This window comes from Apteryx mantelli, chromosome 4, assembly GCF_036417845.1.
Source record: "Apteryx mantelli isolate bAptMan1 chromosome 4, bAptMan1.hap1, whole genome shotgun sequence".
Lineage (NCBI taxonomy): Eukaryota > Metazoa > Chordata > Aves > Apterygiformes > Apterygidae > Apteryx > Apteryx mantelli.
The window spans coordinates 18,742,419-18,764,428 of record NC_089981.1 but is presented as its reverse complement, the minus strand read 5'-3'; the positions used below and the strand labels follow the sequence as shown (position 1 = coordinate 18,764,428).

At 48.2% G+C, this 22,010-nt stretch overlaps 1 protein-coding gene across 1 annotated transcript in view; it reads right to left on the bottom strand.

The window, feature by feature from the left end:
* EPS8L2 (EPS8 signaling adaptor L2) overlaps window positions 1-22,010 on the bottom strand; it is a 79,397-nt gene that overhangs the window by 56,276 nt on the left and 1,111 nt on the right. The window lies entirely within an intron of this gene.

Below are 22,010 nucleotides of genomic sequence, written 5' to 3'. Positions count from 1 at the left end.
CATTAAAACGTTGGCAGAATTCAAAGATAGAGCTTTAAAGTACTTGTTGGCCTAAAGAGAGAAATTAATCAGTGTCTTCACTGGGACTTCTTGCAGTGGGACCTTTGAACGTGGTTAGCGTGCACCACAGTGCTGCTATGAGAGGTATCCTTGGCAGCTGGCAGAGCCGTCTTGCAAAGTTTTTTTGTAACTGCGCTTTGACCAAATTGGCCTGTAATTCCTGGGGAATACTTTGGAGTCATCCCTGGCATCTGGGATTTCCCCACTGGAGGCTGACTATCTCTGCTGCAGGGCTTGCTGTGTCGTGCCCTAGATTCCTTGTGTTTCTACTCCTCGGGCTGGAAACACATTTGCAGTATTTTGTTCTGTGTTTTGCCCTGAGGTCAAGGCGGATGCAAAGTTTTCTTGCTGATCTTAACAAGAGTGCACATGTGTCACAGAGGGATATATGTGGTGTAGATATAGCTCTCTAGATAAAACACGCCGCTCATGTCTATGCTTCGCAGTTGCATGCCGCTAAAACCGTGGCAAAGCCATGCGCGCTCACATTTACACACAGACTCTGCACAGAGGGTCCCTGGCAAGTTTTGGGCCCAGCCTTACACCTTTCAGCATGGACTGTGTCTCAGTGATACTCCTCGGTGCTGATACTGGGTTAGAAATTACTTTGAAGTGCAGGAAGTGAATTTTCTAGATAGGATGTTAAATTCTCCCGTTCCGCTCTCTTTTGGTAGATACTATAGCCCCCACACACATACACTCACACATGCAGATATAAAATCATATACATGTTAGAATAGAAGCTTGATGTTCTGCCAACCTCTCTGAGCGTAATAAAACCCGTCCCAGTGCCCAAGCTTGGGTACCTGTGAATTTTTCCTCTGTTAATAGCTGCCTGTTGGTTTCCTTTTACAGTCCTCAAACTGTCCCTATCTCCCAGATCTCTGGGTGCATTAGCATAAGATACCTAGAAAAGGGAACGTGCTCTAATAAGCCCAGCTCTGTTCTATTTACTTTACACCATTTGATCACATCAGTCTCATGGCTGATGATCATAGCCAGGAACATTTCTGCTTATTAATATAATGTTTCTAGCTCCCTTCCACTTACTCCCCCAGGGCTGTGACTTTATGGACTGAAACCCAGGGTGCTGCAGAGGGTAAGTGAGCACTGAGCTTGGCCTGTGAAGCTCAGAGCTTGCTCCCGGGCCCCAACCATGAAATGACAGGAGGCACCAATGAGGGATGCAGCCAAGGACATGCTAGCTTTTGTTTTTTCCTTCACAAGCTCCATCAGAAAGAGAAACGATGGGAGTCTGTTCCTGCTTTTAGAAGAATCCTTCCTGCTTTTAGAAGAATCCATGTGGTCAAACCCTCTCCTGCTCCCAAGGGAGCAACCCTCCCTTGGGAATGGCAGAGTTCGCTACTAAGCTTTGTGGGTGAAACAGAATCAGCCATAAAATGAGCCAACACTTTATATCCTGCTTGTTAATGAGAAAGTACCCAAGGAATAAGCTAGGTTCCCTAGAAGACATAATAAGCTATCCTGTACCATGGCTAGCAGAAATGTCACTGGACCTCAGCAGTAGTCAGAATTAGTCACCACTAATCTGAACGCAGTGCTGGAAATGTGCAATAGGAACACCTGTAATCCGGGAACCAGCATAAAATAGGCATAAAGGGCTTTGTACTGCTTGCAGTCCCATTTGTACGCTGGGGCTTCAAAAGTCTTTCTTCTGGCCAAGTGGAGGATGTACACACATTAGTGCCGCTGATGTTTCGGCAAGGGGACTGGCTGTAGATTGCCCTTTCTGATGTGTCCGACTGAGCGATCCCTGGTGCATCTTGGTGTTCGTAATGCAGTAAACCCCAGTGTCCTCCCTCCCTCCATCTGGCACCACTGGACGGTTGTCCTCGCTGCCAGAGCGCCTGCATCAGAGAAAGCGCACCATGCTGGAAGCAGTGCGAGTCCCTGCCAAGTCCCCAGCAAGTCCCCGTCCCACTGGCTTCCATCCTTTTTATTTATTCATGCTATTTTTATTATTCAGCCTTTGCCTGGTTCTTACGCTGCTTTAAGGACCTTGTCTGTGTTCAAACTTCTGTTAGTCAAAATGAGGGTGTGGTGTGATGCTGGCCAAGTTAAACCAGGACAGAGCCTGTGCCAACACTTTTAATTCAGTTTAAATTGTCTGATATTAATTGAATCCTCACTGGTGGAGGGGGTGGGGGGAGACAGATTTCTGAGGGGTCAGAGGTTTTATAATGATTTTGCTAAATTGAGAGAAAACTGGATTTGAATAAGATTAAGAACAGATCAGCTTTAACTATGCGTGGAGCCCAAGGCAACACGTGGGAGACAAGAGGCAACCTTGGCGGAGCAGCTAGAGCTCCTGCACTCTGCAAGCTCTGACGTGCATGTTGTCTTCTCCCTGCTGTCATTTCGGCAGTGGCTCATGCTTCCCTGATTAAAGGGTTCCTGATCCCTTTCTTATCTTCCTCCTTCCCCAGAGGGGTGAGCACACATGGGAAGGGAAGCGAGAGGCAAATTTAGCATTGCAATGTATGGCTGTACAAGGATTGCCTTTTCTTAGGCTCATCAAACCCGGTGTCGAGATTGTGCACCCGTTCTTTTGGTGGTGCGGGGCTGTTTCTCAGTGGGTCACCAAGCACAGTGTTTCCTGAGATAAGGGCTCCAGCAGCTAAGCCAGGCTCAAATTCTGCCTGCTATTTTGCAGCACTCCACTCTGCATTCCTCTTCCCCCACACCAGTGCTGAGACAACATTTTGTGGGGCAATTCTGTGGACTGAATCACTGGCATCCTCCAAAATAAGGTTATTTTAAACCCAGATCTGTTTTGTGCGTGTGTGTCTGTGTGACTCCACAAGTGGCTATTTTTAACCAGATCTGTACCCTGGGGCACTTTATGGGTTGCTTGCGCAAACATTTGTAGCAGCATGGCCGAGGGGGAGATGAAGAGCAGTGCAAGGGCGGGACTGAGTGGTTGGGCAGAGGAGCGCAAGGGCAGTGTTTCGCACAGCCAGGGCTTCCTCTTGCGTCCTTGCAGCCAAGCCATTACCCAGAGCAGGTGCCCCCGCAGGCAGCAATGGCTGGTGGGGCAGGTCAGGGAATGGGGACAAGTGGCAGCACTACACTTCTGCCCGGGGGGGCCGGTGCTCACAGACACCCTCCAGGAAGCTTCCCTGCCCAGCTAAAGCCTGGCGCTGACTCACCCCAGGCTACGTCATGGGCGTGAGCCTGCTAAGCCACCCTGCAAGCCTCAGCCCAGCAGCTCTCCCATGCTCGGGTCATGCCCAGGAGATTTCACGTGCTGAAACAGAGGGCAGCAGGGAGGCCAGCAAAAGGCAACACTAAGGACAGTGAGGTGGGTAAAGTTGTACTGTCCTTTAAAGCAAAGGAAATCTCACTCCCTGACTTTCCAGACATCCTTATCCTTGAAGGTCAGATATCCTCCTGAAGGCACACACAGGGTCACCGTAGAAGCCTGTCATTGCTGCCTTTGCTACATTTCTTTACTCTTATAGCAAATGGAAGAGGGCCATACATTGTTTTGACTTTTTCTGAGTCTGAAGCTGCAATGTTGCAAGGGTGGAGAAGCCCCGGCGGAGAGGAAAGAATAATAACTCTCTCTTCTCTGTGGGCCAGTCACTGTTATTGGTCATACATTATTTTTATTAGGAATACTTCTCACTCCTCTGCTATGGTCACACATTGCTTTGGTTCTCACAGCAAACAGAAAATTATTGTGAAAACTTCTGAACTTTGGGTGAAGACTGGCCAAATTGAAAATGTTGCGAAATACTAGTGTATTTTTAAGGCTATTATTATTATTATCATCATCATCACTTTTAATAATAATAACAATAGCAGCATCTAGTGTTTGTGAGTGCTTTTCATCATGGGTTTTGCATTCTGAATCACTTCTAATTTTAGACCCAGCAGGACTGTATACTCTAATGTCAAATAGAAAGCTTGACCTCCAAGTCTTTTGATGTTTGTCAAGAACAAAACATCAGATCAATGTGAAAGAGCTGTTTGGGTGGGGGTTTTTTTCTAAGGTTATTTTCAAGGAGAATTTTGAAATTTTCCATTTTAATTCCAATTTGAGATGAAGCTAAATCACAAAAGCTTTCCTAAAAAAACCCCTGCTTTCTCTGCACAGTTCTGATTAGTATCATTTTGCCTGTTTTATGCACAAGAAAACTGTGACACAAAAGGTGAAAAGGGCTTCCTAAAGACCATATACATGTCAGTGTTAGGGGAAGGAACAGAAACCTCAACCTTAAATTTTGTCCTTTGCTCTGTCCAGTGGCACTCACTACCCCTGGGTACAAGACTGCAGATGTTTGTTTAAGAACCCTCTCTAGAATCTTTAAAACTAACCAGTTACATGGGAGTAATACTGTATTTTTCCTAGCATGGCCTAGAGCATTTCTGACAGATCCTATCTTTGTTTCCATCAGTCATCCTGCTGAAATCTGTCTGGTGTGACAGGACTTCCAAAATGCCTGCAAGCTAGTACTGAAATGTGTTTTCCTACCTAGAGCCATGGTACTGATAGTGCTGGTTTAACCAATGTGTCACAAAAAGGAGTCAAATAAGGTTTGATGTCTTTTGCCTAAAGCGTTTCTTGATTGGTTTGGACCACATGGAATTATGCCAAAATGCAATGTGGTCTCTTATGCCCCATCAAGTCAAGCAAAAGAAGGTGGTCAGGAATGGCTTTGTTCTGCAACACATGCAAAGTGCTCAAGGACATGGAAAGTCTCTGCACCAAGTGCATTAGATTAAGGCGCTTGGGCACTGGTGAAATATATGCGATGGAAACACTGCCTGTGGGTCCTGCCTGGGGACGGGAGGGGGGCAGATCTGTACCGAGGGTGCTGTTGGCTGTGTGTGTAGCCAGTGCCAACTGGATGGGTCAGACAGGAATGCTAGAATAGCAAAAGCCTCGGCAAGTAACATAAAGCTTCAGTTAGAAACATTAGCTGTCGACCACATGATGTTATCTTTTAAACTTCCCAGGACAACAAAGCGCCGTCTGTTAGGGTTGCTGGGTGTTTTTATAAGGGAATATCACGCTGGCGAAAGCTGTTTGATAGACTGTCATGCAAACCTATGTCTTCTCGTACCCACAAGGGCCAAGGGAGCACAGGCACCATGACATATATATATATCCTGCACTGTATGGCTTATACTCCTTTCCATCTCCGGACAGCCCCCCAGGCACCTGGGAGTATCCTGAACTCTCCTGTGCTCTGTCCTGCCCACTGCTGTTATAGTATTGGAGGACCTGGCAGATAGAAAAGGCTCCATCCCCACAGCAATCCACGAACAAAATAGGTTTCTAGTGTTGTTGGTGAGGCACCGGGGTCAGTGCTCATTCCTCCTCATGTGGCACCCAAGAGATCTAAATTCACACAACTTTTTTTAGTTCTCTAAAAAGGCTTGTAAGAGCCACCCTGGAAACCTGCAGCAGATCTGAGAATTTAACCCAGGTCTCTTGTGTCTTAGTCCAGCATCATAATGACGGAACCACCCTTTTAATTCAAACCTGCTCTGTAGGGTCTCTTTCAGAAGCATGCACGCATAAAAAACTTTATTTGGGTTAGTCAGAAGGCAGCAAGGGAAACCCAAATCCAGAGCAAAGGGGCTGACAGCCAAAGAAGCAAGTGAACATATTGTTGTTGCCCTGTAAAGACAAGCAAGGATCTTGTCCCATCTTAGGACTGAAATTTTCAAATCCTGTCTTTCGAATCAGGCCTTGCAAATCATGGTTATGCATTCTATTTTAACCTACTGCTGCAGATTGCTGCTGTGTAAAGGAAAAAACATCCACCTGATACTTCTCAAAGGGTCTAGTGGCCCTGGGAGTACCCCTTCTTATGCGCACTATCTGAGATGTCTTTACAGAGGCCCAAGGTTTTGGAAAATGCTGAAACCTTTGTCCTTTCCTTCCTCCCTCCCACCCTTTCAAGTTATCTCTACAGTGATGGAGCCACACAAGACCACAGGTCACTTTGGGAAGATGCTAGGTGAGCATGAATGAATGTGTAGTTTCAGGGTATGCATGACACAGGGCACTCTAATGTAGCACGTCACATTAGTTAGAGTCACAGGTGGTGGGTGCAACCTGCTAGATATTTGCAAGAAACACTCCCTGTTCTGCACGCTGGATTTTTCACATTGCAGAGATTCTCCAGAAGACAAACACCTGCATAAATATAACTCAGCCCAACAAGTTGGTGACATTGGCCACTGGCAGAAAGATGTTCTGGATTTAGCCAAAGCTCAGTTGGGATTGGTACGTTAATCAATGTTTAACCGATTTATGTTAGAAAGTATAGGTCGGAGTAGGGAAGAACCAAGTGTTCTTTAGCCTGCGTGGAAGAAGCAGGGAGCAACTCTTTTAGGTTCAGACACCTCGGAGCTACAGCCACCCCTCTGCAAGCTTTGATAGACCCAGATTGCCACTTTCTTTATGATGTCCCACCTCTTTATGTGCTGTGTCCTTCTGTGCTGTGCATATGCCCAGCGCTGAGGATTGCACCCACGTAGCTAGTGCCTTGTTCACTAACCTCCTCAGAAACAATAATTTGCGCTTAAAAAAAGCATTTCCTGAGCAAATGTTTAGGCAAACTTCCCAGTGTTGAAAGGGGAACACCCACATGCTTGTCTGGCAGTTGGGCTTGGCATGAGCAGCCCCTTGGGGGACCACACAGCCCTGCCAGATCGCGTTAGAGATTTGGAGGCACTGCATCTGCTGTCCCTAATATTGATCCACCAAGGGGCTCAGAGGCTGAAATGGAGGCTTGTGAGTTACTGCTCAGGCCTTGGAAACACAAACTGATAGCATGGAGCAGGAGAACTGGGAAAGTGCCAATATTTACAGATTCCTGATGTGAGATTCAGGGACCTCCCACCTTCTCCTTTGCTCGCTAGGTAGCATGACCATGGGAGAACTAACCCCCACTCCCCACCACATGCGCGCGTGCACACACACACACACACACACACACGCACACGCACTTGTATGTGGCTCTTTCCCTTCCATAGCTGATGATTTAGGTCCAAGTCAGAAGTCCAGGCAGCGCTGGAGGCTCTCAGTGCCCACAGAGTTTGGGGCAGGAGAGGAAGGCTCTACATATGAGCTGAACCAAACTAGGAGCTTTTATATTGCTGCCAGAAGGTAAAACCCTCCTTAAAGAAACATAACCAAAAGCAAGTCTAGACAGTATCTTATTCTATAAATACCCAGAGAAAATGCACAAATAGCCACAATCTCCAAGATCTTGGGAAAAATTTGGAAGCTGCCCTTCTGAAAGACACGTTTGCAGAGTCTCCATGCTGAGTCACAGCATCTGAATTTTTGCTTTTCCTCTCTGTTAGAGGAACCCTGCAGAAGCCAGGTGGAGGAAAAACACAGAGCAGGTTTGAGCTTGTTATGTGTCTGCTGAGCCTGCCTTTTGACAGGGGTACCAAGCTGAGCATTATCTACGCTTGGGCTGTGGTTTGGCAAGCTTGAGAATCAGACCCAGAACTAGCATGCCAAGTATTAATAGATGCTTTTGAAAACATGGAAGGAGATTGAAAAGTGTGTGCTCTGTAAAAGCTCATTGCAATGGTTTGAACTGAAAAACTCCAGTTCAAAACTACCCAGACAGGAGAAAGTGTAATGTGAGTCAGTTGCATTTCCTGGGAAAAAAAAACATGACGTTCCTCAGGCTTCCTGGGAAGGGGAGAGTGGTGTGGGCAACTGTGTAGCTTTTTCCTCTGGCCTGTTTTTGTTTTGTGTCACACCTTCTGTCGCTAAAACCTGTCCCCTTGTCCTGCGACTGGCACCACCCAGCTCCTGGCAGATGGGAGCCACGGGGAGAAAAGAGCCATTGGAGCAGGCCTGGTTCTGGCCTTGGGTTTGTCTGGGCAGGAAGCAAGGGGAAGACCATAGGGTCCAAACCCTCATCTGTCTGTGCTGGCGGCACTCGTGGGGGTAACCTGTCTGGCACCCAGAAAGCTTGCTGGAGAAATGCAGTGGCAGCTGTCATGTTGAAATATTTCTCTCTCCCTTCCCTGCCTCCTCACTCAAAACCCCATTAAAAATAACCGCTTTTCCTTAGCCTGGTACTATACTTCAGGGGCTCGGTCACTGGCAGGGAGGAGGTTATAGCTTTGATTTTTTAGAGGGGGGGAAGGATTAGACATTGTGTCCTCGGCGATGAAAGGAATCCTTTTTTATTTTCTGGGTGTACAGATCAGGACTCAGACGTCAAGCCAGTAAAAATAGGGAATGACTCTGCATGTGTGTGTCATATCCCAGAGCAGGACGGATAGCAAGGAAATGGTCCCATGGCACAGCCCTGTTCTGCTCCAGCCCAACCTGAAGGAGGGCAATGAATGTGAGCCTCTGTGTCCAGGCAAAACACCAAGACTGTGTGCTTAACTGGCGGCATGTTCGTGTCTCCTGGCTGCAAGCACCAGCTCCCAGAGCTGCTCCCCACGTGTGCCTCGCTGCACAGTGAGCACATCTCTCATTTCTAGCTTGCCTTTTCCAGACTTAGAAGGCATTTGTGGAACAGCTGGGAGACTCAGCAAATGCTGGCACCAGTGTGGCAGAGAGGGCTAGAGGCTGGAGCAAAGGAGAAGGTGGGAGGGTCCCTGTTGTGTCTCTGCTGCTTGACACAGTGATGTTAAGGCTCTGTGAGAGGGCAGAGCAAACTGCTCTTCCTTATGGTGGGACCTTAAGAAGGAAAAGCTGTTTTTCTCAGGGCTCTTACCTCCACACTTGAAAGGTGGTGCTGTATTAATGCCATGCACTGGTATCAGTCAATGCCCCAAATGATGCTGCTATAAAAGAGGGTTTCAGAATAAAAGCCCAATTTGGCTTCTTTCAGAACCTTTAAAGCTACCCAGTCCAACCATCAGTTGCCATGTCTACACTGATAACACACTAACACCTGGGTAGTCCTTGTTAGTCCCTGATGGAGAGCAGTGTTTTTTTTGCCAGCTGTTGCCATATAGACTGGTAAGCCTTTACAGTGATGATAGTTTTAAGCTATTCATCCAAGTCCATTCATAGTTTGTTAAACTCTTGTTTTAATGTATAAATACACTGTGACCCCCACCTAATATTAATACCATCCAGTACGTTAGCCTCATCTATGCTAGTTTGTTACTGCTTTCACGGATGACCTGTAAAGCTTGTCTACCAGATAAATTTAGCAGACAAATTCATTTTCCACATTACTTCCAAGCAAAGGCCTTAGCCCCAGGAGGACCACAATACTTAAACTTAAGTATCACTTGCCTGGCTTGTGCCGGTCCAGACAAGGCTGAAATGCTTCAGGGAAAGATGATTTGGTGGTAGGGTTGGTCCCTGACCAACCCTCAGGAGAGGGAGGAGGAGTTTTCCTTGTAAATGGACTCCTCCACATTGACCGGTTCGTGAGTAAGAAAGATGGAGGTGTTGTGATTGATGAGAAATTTCCACCACCTCCTCCTAAAGGAAGGACATTTTTGGTTGCTCCCTGAAATGCTGATTCACTTGCCTGGCAGAAATTCAGGTGTGCAACAGGACAGTCACTGTGTCAAGAGCTTTTCCTCCACCAGGAAAAAATGCGTGACTAGGCTGAGAGCCACTTTTGGGGCCATATTTAGCCACAGTTTGTCTCCAGCATGGTCCTCTTGAAGTCTCTGGGGTTGCAGTGGGATATAGAACATGATGGGTAAATCTGAATCAGAGAATACTTATTTCTCTGTGTTGGAACGTCATTTCATGATCATCTTTCCACAAAGGAAGGGATAGCACTGCAAACTCTCTTGCGCTCTGCCTATACCAGTGAGTGGCTATTCCACACTGCTCCCTGCTTCCCTTCCACATGTCTGACTAAAGCAGCTCGGGCTTGGAGAAACTAATGCATCAATAAATTTCATTTCCTGCTGTAAAACTCTCCCTGAGATTTTTGCTGGGAGGGTGGGGGAGAAGATTTTGGGGGAGGAGATTCATCTCTCAAAAATCACGTTTGATATCTAAGGCTTTTTCCAACCTTCTTAAGCTAATCACGACAATATTCATTGCCATCTCTTCCCACCCCATTTTGTGCTTCCTACTCATATCCTGTCTGTGTATTTTTGGCCACTTGCTAACAATTCATTTGAGCTAAAACTTGGCACATGGGAGCTCAGCTATGAGTGTCACTGCAGGAAAACAAGCAAACATTAATTTAACCAGCTCAGTGACATGGTGGCAACCATGGTCCCATAAAAGGTGCAAGCTTTGGGTCAACCCTTGGTCTGACAGCGGATGGAGGTGTTTCTTACAGAGTATATTCAGCCCCTTGAAACTCACCTGGGACTCTGACCAGGGTTCACCCAGCTACCTGGTGGGGACCATGAAGGATGGTTGGGCTGTGAATGAAGGGGCAGCACATGGTTATATTCCTGCAGCCAGCCTGGCCTTGCGCTGGTAGTATTTCATGCGAGGTGTTTTTCCTTGTGGCGCCACCAAAGGGGTGCAGGCAACAGCCAGTTCTTGCAAGCACTATGAGCATAGAGGATGAGCAGGTTTTTTTGCAAGGTGGGCATTGGGTTTCCTCAACCCCATGGTCCCAGCTTGCCCCCAAATCTCAGTTTGGTTGGTGGAAACTGAAATAGGTTTCCACCTAGGCACAGTCCATGTCACAGAAATAAATATCAGTGTTAGCAAACCACAGTTCACAGATGGAGAGACTTTGCTGACTTATCTCTGAACTACTGTCTAAAGGCATTGCACTGGCTGAGGATACAGCCAGGATCAACAAGTTTATATTATCCTTCTGGTTCAGAGGAGTGGATTCTGCTTCTGAGGGTGGGAATAAACAAAAAATGTCCATGTAGCAATACTTGAGGGTTTTTTTTTTAGTAGTATTTTAATCTAGCCTTTTTGTTGTTGATATTCTCAAATATATGTCATGGGAGATAAAATTCTACATGAAAAATTGTGATTTATCCCTTCTCAATCATTTCTGAAAGGCATAAACAGGAGTTCATCAAAATGTGCTTTGATTTTCAGTCATTAACTTGTTTTATCTGCATAATGCTGAGATTTTTCAATTCCCACAGAAGGAGTCCTCATAGGAAATGAAACATTGATTCCTGATGCAAAACATGTTCTGCTGGAAAATATTTGACCAAACCTTCACGTCCAGCTCTGAGGATAGCCACTTTTATGTGGTGAGCTTGCAAATGAAGAAATGAGAGCAGAGTGTGGGTGAAAATTATTAAGATGGTGGTGTTACTTTTCAAACTATTTATGTAGAAGGGTCCTTGCTGCAGGGTGGCAGAGCCCTATTATACGTCACTGGTGTTGCTCTGTTTTTTCTGTCACCACCTCCCAGTTTAAGAAACTTGCTTCTCAAAAGTGAGGCCATAGGCCATCGTTAGGAATGACTATGTCAGGACATAGTCAGGAATGGCTATGGATAAGTCATCTCTCTACAGAGCTGGTTTCAGGCTCCGTGATGACGAGACTGGGATTACACAGAACAGGGATCTGCTTTTTAGGGTCCTGAATCCCCTTTATGTTTTCCACAAGTCTCTGCACAGGTTGCCCTTCGCTGTTACAGTGTGTCATATCCCCGCTCTGTCTCCTGAATCAAAAGACAAGATGCCCTGTCACAGAAGAGAGCCAGGTGCTATTCTCAAAACCTCTACACAAGAAAACAGGAAACTTGGTCCTTAAGGCACAAACTGTGTATTGGAGACTTGATTTCAGCTCACCAATCCAACACAGGGGTCCTGTCCTCCAGCAAGTCCTTTAGACTCTGCAGGGCTCTGCTCCCATCAGTAAAATGGCATAATATAACTTTACAACCTCACAGAGAGAAATATACTAAAGAATGCAAGGGAATCGGCTACCGTGGCTTGGAGGAGAGTTGCAATGCAAGTGCCTAAATTGGAAAGAGAGGCCGAATGCCAGGGAAAGAGTTGCAATCAGTGCCCGGCATTCCCGCAGAGGATGGGCACAAGTGCAACTGATCCAAATGGGCTCATTCATTGTCTGCTTCTTTTTAACCTCTTTTTAAGCTACCTATCATGCTGTCCAGCATGTGGCTCCTGACCAAGCTATAGCATTTGGAGCCTTCTGTTGACGAAATCTGCTAGAGATGTTCCTTGTATTAATCCCTGTGGATGCCACTAGATACAGTAATCTTGTCTTGGCTGTTCCTCTCCTCCCCTTTTAAACTCCTGCTTGATTTGCACTCTGAAACCTGGGCTGAAGACAAATGAATGGTCCTGTTCCTCTCCTAGCAACCTGCATCTTACTAAGTTGCAATCTTGTTTCCAGGAGAAGCTTCAGCACTTCCCACCATCCCTGCTGTCCTGGGCCACCACCTCATCCCCAGCAACTGAGTGCAGGAACATTGTGACCCAGAGCAGGAGCAGATGGGGCTCAAAGTCTGTTCCCCCAACACATTCCCCCTCTCCAGCTTATTTTTCAGCCAGATCAGTTCCAGGATCTGATTCACAGCCCAGCCACACAAACTAGTGTGCTGGCACAACTAAGGAGCGTCACTGAAGCAGGAGTGGCTGGGAATGCCTCAAGCTAGCCTCGCTGCCAAATGCGGAGCATCCCCCTGCATGCATGCAGGTGAAGCCTGAGCCTCCACAAAGCAATTGCCTGTAGTCTGGGCTCAAGGATTGATTTCAGCCACTTGGGCTTTCAGTAAAGCTAAGAAGCTGCTGTGGAGGAGGCCTGGAGGAGGAGGTGTTCTGCGCACGAACAGTCAGTTACACAGTAACCAGAACAGTCCTTGAGAGAGCTTTCCAGAAACAAAAAAATTGTGTTCCCTTTGCCCTTTGTTTCACTTAGAATAGAAGGATGTGTGAGGTTAGGTTTATCAAAAGAATTTAAGAGGCAGTTCCTAATCTTATGCTACAGAAATGTTTTAACAATCTCACTGCAAAAAAAAAATAAAAAATTCTTGCAAGGGCAAGGAGGAAAAAGCACAATTGGTCCCTGCAGCAGAAGTCTGTGATGACAGTCTGTGACTGCAGTCAGTTGGGCCGGGAATGATGACAGGGCTGGGAAGGGGATAGAAGAGTTGTCTGCAGTGCTTGAGGAGAAGAGGTTTCACTAACCACTCCTGGATGCCCATACAGGGACAAGGCACAAGGATGTCTAGTCCTGAATGGCTAAATCTCTGCAGGCGGACACAAAAGAGACCTGTCTGTCATGGGAACCCCAGTACTGTGGAGCAGGTTGCCCCAAGAGGCTGTGCAGTCTCCATTTTTGGAGATTTTCAAGACCTGACTGCATAAGCCCTGAGCAACCTGGTCTGATTTCAGAGCTGACCCTGCTTTGAGCAGCATGTTGGACTAGGGACCTCCTGAGGTCCCTTCCCACCTGAATTAGCCTATGATCCTCAAAGGGGAGAGGAGGAAGGAACAAGAAAGCCCTTTTAAGCCAGGGTGGACAACCTGTGTTTGCAAGTGTTGGCGTTGTTGGAGGATGGCACACAGTCGTGCCAACACAGGCCACTTTCTCCTACAGCCAAATGAGATGTTAGGAATGGCATTTACCACAGCCTGTGGTTTAAAACAGAATACAGTCCTCCTCACCAGATCAACTCTCTTTAGGGCACACTGATCCCTAAATGAGCTGCAGGTCACTGGGTCACCTCCAGAGCAAGGAAGGGTTTGCAGAGGCAGGATTGTGTCTAAACTTGCACATTTAAGGACCTGGCACATTCCTGAAGGTCTTTTTGGAAGAAGGGGCAGGTAGCCCCACCAGCACAGGAATACACAAGATTTTGAGAGGGACATGGAACATGAGAATAAAAGGTACAGCAGCCGACTGAATGGAGAAACTGGTGTCCTCTGTCCTCCACCTCAGCAAACACCAGCTCTCCTGACAGCAGGGATGCAACCCTGCTAGCCAGTCCTCCTGCACAGTTCTTCCTCAGCTGTGGATGAATATATATATGTATATGTAATTTTTAGCCCTTTCAGTAATACCCCTTTTTGGTCTGAATTTGGTGGGGAAGCAGCCTTCCTGCCCACAGCTATCTGCAAGACAGGATGTTGCCAACATTTCCTCAAGATGCTCTTTCAGCATACACACACAGCCGTGATGCTTTTTGGCCAGCGGGGCTCACTCGGGCTATGACAATGTTCTGTTCCTAGGGCTCCCCAGCCAGATCCTCGTCATTCCTGCCCTGGAGGACTAACAACTGGCAAAAGATCAGTGTGGGTCTGCTACTAAGCCTGGTGTCATGAGCTGCTCCACAGCTAACAAGGTTCTCTTTTAGCTTGGGTTGCCAGAGGACAAGATGTAAGGACAAGAGGATCTGAATGAAGTTGCCCATCCAGCCCTGGAGTGGGGAGTGGCCTCTGCGTGCAGCATCTTGGCTGCTATATGCACTTATCTGGCCAAGGACTGATCACACTGGAGTCAGCGTCACACACTGCGCTCTAGGGAAAATACCAGTGGTCTTGGAGTGGAAATCAATCCAAGGGACTGCTGAGGGTGGGGATAGCTTAGATCTCACCTGCAGTCTTCCCCTGTGCTTTAGATCATTCTTCTAACCTTAGATAGTTCTTCTAACCTTTGGCTGTTTGCATAAGAGGTCTTAGTGGAGGGGACAGAGAGTAGGAGTGTCTTTGGCCTTGCGCCAAATGCAGAGCAGATGTTCTGGGGACCTGTCTGATCCAGCTTGCATGTGACTGTGGCAGACGGGCTTCAATTGCTCAGCTCATTTCATGCTGCCTCCCTCTCAGTCCTCACTTCCTAGGCTGTAATTAAACTTGCATGACATTTCTTTCCACTGAGCAGCCACTGGTGCTGGAGTTTGTCTGCTCCCTTCCAGCCTCCCTTTCAGCATGGAGGAGGCAGAGTCAGCTGCCTGGACACGCACTAGTCTGTCACCTCTCCCATCACTTGCACTCAGTTCCTGCTCGGGTGGCAGGCTAAGAGCATAAGCATGGCTGTACCACATCAGACCACAGATCTGTCCACTTAGCATCCTGTATCGACGAGGGACTGAGAGTGGACGCGCAGGGGAGAGGACAAGAACATGACCAGCACACAGGGACCCAGCCTCTAATAACAGGATTTAAGAACTCTTCGTAGGCTTTTTCATTCCTGAATTTGTCCAGCCACGCTTTGTCCAACCCATGTACATTTTTGACATCCTCAACATCCTGTGGCAAGATACTCTGCAGCTCGACTCTGCATGGTGTGTACAACCATCTTCTTTTGTCTGCTTTGCGCTTGCCAGCTGACACTTTCATGGGATGCCCCCCAGCTCTGCTCTCAGTAAACAACTGTTCCCTTATTCACTGTCTCTGTGCCACCAGCAGTATCACAGATCTTGAGGATAACAGCACCTCAGCGGTCTCTCTCTTCCAAGTGAAGAGTATTGGAAGTTTCATAACTTAAGTCACATATAAGGTGGTCCTTTCATCTTTATTTTTAAAATCCGAGCAGACACAGCAGCGCAGTGGGAAAAGGGTGCTTCTGCGTGCGAGAGGATTACTCAGTCAGCTGACAGCCCGGCCACACCTAGGGTGTTACCTGCTCTCACTGGCAAAGACCGGCAATGAGCATAGCCCTCCTACATTTACTCTCAATTTATCCTGTTGAACCTGCTCCTGCCCAGTTTAGTGCTGCAGCTCATCTGGCTGAGCTGCAGCCTTCTGGTGATTTTTTTTTTTTTTTCAGCCGGTGAAACTTTACCTTCTTTTCTTTCAAGCAGGAGCAACTGACAGTAGCAACAAACCTGACAGTCCTACAGGTCTACAGTTAACATCCTGCAGGTCTACAATTAACCCTCTGAGCCTTTCATGTCACTTTTACTCTCCCCCTATCCCTTCTATTGCAAAAAAAAAACAAAAAAAAAAACAACAAAAAAACAACACTTCCCCCAGATTATTCACATTCAGCCAGCACTGGCTTCATCTGAGTCCTGCCTGTTTGGAGTGAGCATGTGCCTGGATGTTGGACTGGACTCTCCCTTCACCCGCCAGGCTTCACTGTTATTGTAATACTGCAAGGCCAGCTGGAAAATGCTGATTTACACCAGCTGAGAATCATCCCTTTGAGTTCAGTGGAGCAAACTGCAGTTTCCATAGCTCAAATGTACTTCCCTCCTCCTGCAATTTGGAAGGGTTTGTGTTCCTGGGTGTTATAAAAATAAGGGTGAATCAACAGCGCACCTGCCTGCATGGTCAGGTACCAACCCCGCCTGAAGATCAGCTAGGGATGCTCGCATGCAGATGCCTGGTGGTACAAGACTCCTTCCCCATGCCAGCCTGAGGGGCATGACTGTTCTGTGGATCTGAGCATGGATCAAGACTGTTGAGGTCCATCTAACTCTAGCCAGAGGCTGGCCTCTCGGAGTTGCATTGGGTGCAGTCTGGGACACCCTGTCCAGCAGAGGAGTCCTGTCTAGTGTCAGATACTAAAAGCTGGCTTCTCAGCAGGGGACACCTGGCAAAACTCCATAGTGGTCAGTGTTCACCAGCTGAGGAACCATCCCCTAATACCTAGCCTTGTGTTGAGCAAGCACCACCCACATCTGCACAGGCTATCTGGATATATCTTATCCCTCTTCCTTCTTCAGAGAGTTTTGAAAGTCCCATATCTTGACCTAGAAGCAAAGCCAAACGCATCAGGCACTGAAAACAAGATGAACTGCTTGCTGTGTGAAAGTCAATGTTACAGAGCAACCTGCAGCAATGGCCAGAGACAAGTCCGTTCACTTCTTCCCCAGGGAGAAGCATGAATATCTTCTAGGGAACAGAGAGATTTTAATTAGTGCTCCCTTATGCATAAAGTCTGGCTCTCCTACCCTGTCTCCTCAGACGAACACAACTATAATTAAGAGGCAGCAGTGTCAGGAATAAGAGCAGGCTCCAGCCTGTGATTTATTAATGGTTGTTGCAGGTGCAATTGTCTTTCTCTCGTCTTCTCTCCCCAGTGTTTTTATAAAGTGAATTTACTGGTGAAAGGAGCGTCTCAGGCTCAGGCAAATGGATGTCTCTTTGTTTATATCTACAGCACAGACAGAGCAAAGGCAGAGTCACTGCTTATGTCTCTGTACGGTTACCAGTAAGAGCCTCAGACCTGGTTTGGAGGATTTTGTGTCCACAAGTCTCAGTTCTGGCCTAAGCCCCAAGTCTCCTTGAGTCCCTGTGACAACACCTGGACCAAGGAGCAGCACCCATCAGAGCCCTCCTTACTGCCATCAGTCTCTCGCCAGGAGCGGTAGGATGGGAAGTGCCCCCAAAGGAGTCAGTGAGGAATCGCTGGTAGATGAGGACAAGTCACTTGTGATGTCCACAGAAATGAAGTGGGTTGGCGTTGGAGTTCTGGTTTGTATTCCCCAGTGGGGGAACCTGGGAGAACCTATTGCTTGGGTGGTAGCTCCAGCCCCTTCTCCCTCCCGCTTGAGCCCCTTGTCCCACCTGTCAGAAAACCACAATGAGGAGCATCAAGTGGCACCGAGCTAAAGCGCATGACGCGGGGGCTCTTACAGTGATCTGCTCCCAGATAGTTCCCACTTTGAGGCACCTTCAGTAAAAGGAAAGTTTCACGTAAACAGTCTGGGGGAGGGCAATGTTGATTCAGACTGTGCCTGTTCTCTTGATCTTAATCACAGTCCTGCCAGCGGCAGTATTTCACTTTCTGAATTACTCAGCAATGGTGAGCATTACTGCTGGGTGGCTGAACTTTGGTTTATTGCCATTCGAATGGCGTGCACTTCACCATTGTAGGATATAAATCTGGACAGACTGAGACTGATAAGACAGTGAAAAACAAAAAAAAAGGAAGTAGGAAGAACAAAATTCAGACAAATTCAAATTATTAACAGGCTTTTGGGGCCCATACTCTAGCTGGAGCCCAAAAGAAAGACAGTGGTTGCTGGTGCTTTCCAAGCTCATGTCCAAAGACCCCAGCCCACCAAATGCAGAGCATGACTACACCACTGTCCATCAAAGGAGCTGCCTTCACCTATGGCAAGGCCAGGATGGAGGCCTGTGAGCTATGAGGGCACATCTGTGCTGAACCTGCCTGCCGGGACAGCCAGGGCTATTGCAAAATCATGTCAGCTGCCCCCTTCCTGCCATGGCTCTTGGATAGCTCCTCCATCCCATTTCAAATGCCTGAGATGAGCGTATTGGGGAGTGGGAGAGGAGAAGCAAATATGTGGGTTAATGCCTCGACTGCCTGAAGCTCTCACCATGGACTGGATGTGGCAGTGTGGCACCTGAAATGAGGATGTCTGGCACATGAAGATGCCTGTCTCAACAGGGTAAGGAAAACCTTTGCGGGAGATGCTTGTGGTGGGGGAGTTCATTTGTGACCCCACCATAGGCAGTGATGGACGAAAGGGCATGGAGCATCCTGACACCTGCAATGCCAGCCAGAGCTGCACTTGCCCCTTGCTCCAACACAGAGCACTCCAACTTCCACCATCAGCCTCTTGCTTTGTGCAGATGGGGGAGTCCCCCTGATCCAACCATGCCTGCAGGAACAGTCACTTAGCCACTTTGTTTGGTGCTTCAAACCAACTCGGGGCCAAAGGAGCCTGCCTGGCCTCTTCGGCACCTGGTCCAGGGCAGTTGAGCAGGCAGAGCATGTGACTCCCCACCTTTGGCTTGCTGTTCCTATCCCCGTCCCACAACCAGAAGTGCAGCTGAGAACAGTCCCAGGGCAATCCTGCCTAACCAGGGAGGTGATGAGAAGAGCGGTAGCCATGGGAGGCCGACTCCATCCTCACAACAAGCCCAGTGTGGCCGCTGAGTCAGCAGAAGGAAGAAAATGTCCAGAAGGCACCGACAGCAAGGGTTGGGAAGCTTTGGCTCCACTCACCAGCGGAACCCTGGTGCCAGCGAGCACATTGCAGAAGCGCCCTGGGGAGCACTGAATGAATGGGAATGAGGGCTGGGCTCTCCTGGGGAATTGCAATGCAGGTGAATGGGGAAGATTTCCAAACCAGTCAAGCTCTCAGCTACACACCTTTCCCTCCTTTCTTAATTGTGATTCTTCCTGATTTATCTGGATTACCAGAAAATAAAAACATTGGGACTTTTTTGGTTAAATCCTCTGGCATCATGCATTTCAAGCTTGCAAGTGGGGCCTGCTCCAGCCCAGGTACAGGGAAGCTTTTCGCTTCCTTTGGAGAGGTAGAGTTCTCGAGTCTTATGCAGAGGTGGCCTTGTTCCTGTGGGATCAGTGCAACGATACCAATTCTCATGATCAGCTCTAGGGCATACCATTCCACCCCCCTTTTGACAGTGATTTGATGCACAGCAACTAAATATTTTGAGGAATGAGTGACAGCACAGTTTTGCCCTGAGGTTGCCAGTTCAAACCCACTGCAAGCAAGTAGGGTAAGCTGCTGGTCACTGCCTCCCAGCTACACCATAGGGCACATGAAATCTCTAATGCTCCTTCCCCTTGGCCACACCACTGCCATGACCACAGGCTTGGTGGAGAGGCTGAGGACTGGAAGGGCCCAAAGACTGAACTCCTCTGCTCTGACCCCAACAAATGAAAAGTGTGGTCTAGCAGGCAGGGCAGCAATACAGCAGAGCTGAATGGTGATCTCAGGTCTGCTAGGCTTCCTTGGATCTTGCTCCCCATTGCTCAGGCTTTCTACACTGCCTAAGCTCCATCTCGGATCATGCAGACGACTCTCCCATGACACAGTCAGATAAGCTAGGAGGGTTTCTGGAAGCTATCACCCTCCTCCCCCCCTCCAAAGGGGAGGCTTGGATACCTCCTAGGTAGGAAGGTGGGCATTTTTCTGGGTGCCTGCTGAACCTTGGCCAAAGCAGGCTGGTTCAGGAGGCTGTGTTGAAAAAGTCATGTTGTGCTGCTAGATCTGCCTGGGGCTGCATGCTGGCTGCTGTTCCAGGAAGGGCACCTTTCTGGGCTGGACTGCTGAGAAAGGTTTACTGCAGCACAGCAAACCACCTCTGGGAAGTCAGTGGGCTTTTCCTGGCACTTCTGTTTGGGAGATGCTACGCTTGAGTATCTTTGGAGAGTGATTAATTTTATTGCCAGTCACAACAAACTCATAGACTAAAGGCCATGCTATAACAGCTGCCCTGGAGGTAAGAGCAGTACTGCTGACTGCTGTTACATAAAGTCAACGTAAGGCCAGACTTCGGCCCTGCACAAGAAAAATATAGCTAGGTCTCCATCAAAACCACAAAGCCTCTCAGACTTAACACTTAGAGGGATACCATGGCATGGAAGAAAGAAAGAAAGCAGGGAGTGTGACAAAGACACGGCTCCAAAGCAGCACCCCAGGATCTAATCCTCAGGGAATAATACCCACGCGCTCAAGCATTGCACCCGGACTTATTTTATATGGATGTTTCTCAAGCCCACACAAGCCAATGCATATATTCTCTCTTTTTCGCTCCTTCCTTTGTCCGCCAGAAGGACTGAAACCTCCTGAGGCCTTTAGAGCATTCAGATGTCTTCTGAATCTCTGTCCCTATGAACTTACGCTGCCAACCTGAATTATCCTATGATGCTGCAAAAAAGCATTCTGTTTTCCAGCACACTAAGGTCCATCTAATCAAGGGTCAGATGCTAACATCAGTATCCACATCTGGCAGATTTGGCCCTGAGACCATCCCTCAGCAGGGTCTCCTCCGCTAGACATACAGCCCAGATACTCTGCCAGAGCGGCGCTAGCCAGCCTGGGTTCCTCCTAACTCCTCCCTGACTTTTCATGCCCTTGGCTGATGTCGGGCGGGCAGCCACAGCAGGACAACCCCACAAAATGGTGTCTGTTGTCAACAATAGCGCAAGCAGCGCCTTCTCCGTGCTGCACCAGGGCGCACATGTGCTGCAGCACAAGTGAGCTACTGCCTGACTCGACAAGCCAGTCCGTACAGACGGGGCACCTACATCCATGGGGAGTCAGGTGGATGAAGCCCTAGAAGCAACCATCTGTAAGGGCTCCGTGCCAGGTTTTGTCACTCCAGTTGATGGTTAGTTGTTTGCAGTCAACAAAGGTGGGCACCGAAGGAGAGAGCCTGGCTATTTCTGTGACCCAGAGCCTGTTGCCCAAAAAATATTTCCTCCTAATGTTGTGCAGTGGCTGGGTTACGTGCCTCTGTGTTTGCCACCTTGCCCATCCTCATGCTGGGCGGTAACTGGCATGGAGGCAGAAAGCCAAGGTCTGCAAGCTTGTATCGGCAAATTGTTTTGTCACGCCGAGCAAATGGGTATGTTTGCCTGCGTATGCACACACATCAGCAGTGCTTTGCCGTCTTTTACAGCTTATCGTCTCTTCCTTGGGACTTTACCTCATCCTGTTCAATGATGTCAATGTTCAACTTTTTCTCAGGTAGCTGAAAATGCCTCCCGTACCTCTAACCTGTATCATTATATGACAAACCCGCCCTGCCCTGCAAAGTGCGCTGGACCAGATCCTGCAGTGGGACCCCGTCCAGATTTCTGCACATACTGGGTGGCTGGGAGCCAGCCTAAAGTGACAGGTCCTCAGCCAGCCTTGTTTCCTAATGCTCCAGCGGCGGAAACCAGTAGCAGGTTCAGGCCAGGTCTGACTGCAGACCCCGCAGGGGAACCGAGCAGTTAGTGTCACCCCGGACACCCATTTAAACCCTGTTTAACCAGGGTGAAGCAATGCCTGGCATCGCATCTGCCACTTCTCAGACACATTCCCACCATGGCTCCCAAGCCTCTCTTCAAAGCAGTGTTTTAAAGGGCTCCTTGATTCAATCCCACTGTCTCCCCTTTACATTTGTGAAGGACTATTTTTTCTCCCTTCTCAACCGAACAACTCGATCAGTCAGCTAAACGGAGCCAGGAATGTGACGCCGCGCTGGTGAAAGCCCGCGTGGGTCTCCCCTTCAGCCAGCCAGAATGCTGCACATCAGCTGGGGGCTGAGCCTCTTGCTGGCATTTCTTTAACTCCGAAAAAGTCCTTTCTAGGGGGAGATCCCACCAAAGCACTAGAGCTCTCAGACGA